This window comes from Propithecus coquereli, unplaced genomic scaffold, assembly GCF_000956105.1.
Source record: "Propithecus coquereli isolate 6110/MARCELLA unplaced genomic scaffold, Pcoq_1.0 Scaffold218, whole genome shotgun sequence".
Lineage (NCBI taxonomy): Eukaryota > Metazoa > Chordata > Mammalia > Primates > Indriidae > Propithecus > Propithecus coquereli.
In genome coordinates this window covers 1,428,618-1,430,047 of record NW_012146967.1, presented here as the reverse complement: position 1 = coordinate 1,430,047, position 1,430 = coordinate 1,428,618, and the positions used below count along the sequence as shown (strand labels likewise).

Below are 1,430 nucleotides of genomic sequence, written 5' to 3'. Positions count from 1 at the left end.
TAGCAATGAAATGGATTGTTTTTTAAAACAAGCATCATTTTTCCTGATTATAAGAGAAATATGCTCATTGTATAAATCTTAGAAAATGCAGAAAAAACAGAGAATAATAATTGCCCTCAATCCCATTAATCTTTTGAATACTTCTCTTGTTCAATGAATTATTTTAACATAGTTAAGAGTGCCCAGCATATACAATTTATATACTTTTTTCATTCAACATTCTGTGCCAACTGTTTCCCCTAGACTTTTAAAATGTTTCCTTACTATGGTTTTCAGTAATTTCATAAAATTCTCTCCAAAAGTGATACTATAATTTATGTAGCTACTCTTCTGCACAGATCATTAGATTTGTTCTAGGTTTTTGAGATGAGATGGCAAAGTTGCTCTTTCCACAATAGCTGAAGTTTCATGGCACAGAATGGAACAGTTTGGCCCCAAGGAGATATGTATTTGAATGCCTGCCAAATTCAGCTTAGATGTCCTATTTAAAGTTAGCCAGACCAAACTGCTGAAATAGGATCCTTCCTAGGAAGAGCTCACAATAGAATAGGTGGTCACCTCACTTTGCCCATTATGTCAATGCCCTAAAATAGGTGCACATTAAAATACAGATTCCTACTGAACTCGTACTCCATTTGCAACAGCTTTTAGAAAACCACGTATTTCCCTGCACTGTAATTATTGATTACTCTCTTTCTCCACAGAGCTATACACTTCTCCCTAGCAGAGGCCATAACTCCTTCTTCTAGGTACCTGCCATTGTGTCTAGCACAGTGCCTGGCATATAGTGAGTGTTCGATGAATGCATGATAAATTAATTAATAATTTGATAGTTAAGCATATAGCCTAGTTTTTCTTATTAAAGTACAAATAGTTAAGTATACAATAATGCTATAAGAGATGAAAATTAGCTTTTGAGGAGTGTAAGTTAAAATTGTGTCTGTAACTGCAAATACTATATTCTACTCAACAACTTTAAATATTAAAATTTATTCTAGTTGCCTGAGGGGATTTACTCAATATAAATGCCATTTCCAAAGTTTGAGACTCTCCTGGGCAACTCCAGAGCAATGAGAAAGGCAAACATTGCTGGGATAGACTTGCATTCTTGACTTTACAAGCCACACATACCTGGTTTGAATGGACCAACAAGGAATGAACTAAAACAATTTTATAGCTCCCTAAGTGACATCAGAGTTTAAGTTTTCCTAAAGGCTGCAGTGTACTTTTTAGTTCTTTAAGTTGGGGTTGGGAGGAGACACAATCAATCATTTATAAGCATTCCTATTATCAGAAACCAGACTAATTTTACCAAGTTTTTTCCCCAAAGAAAATAATTGATAAAATATGAGAGTCAGCCATATTTAAAAAAGGAAAAACTTGGCCATTGTGGAGGGTCATCTAAAAATCAACAGTTAATATTGTAATAT

At 34.2% G+C, this 1,430-nt stretch overlaps 1 protein-coding gene across 1 annotated transcript in view; it reads right to left on the bottom strand.

Moving 5' to 3' along the window:
- The window catches only part of TCP11L2 (t-complex 11, testis-specific-like 2), a 48,165-nt gene that overhangs the window by 32,296 nt on the left and 14,439 nt on the right, over window positions 1-1,430 (bottom strand). The gene's annotated exons all lie outside the window — the stretch shown is intronic.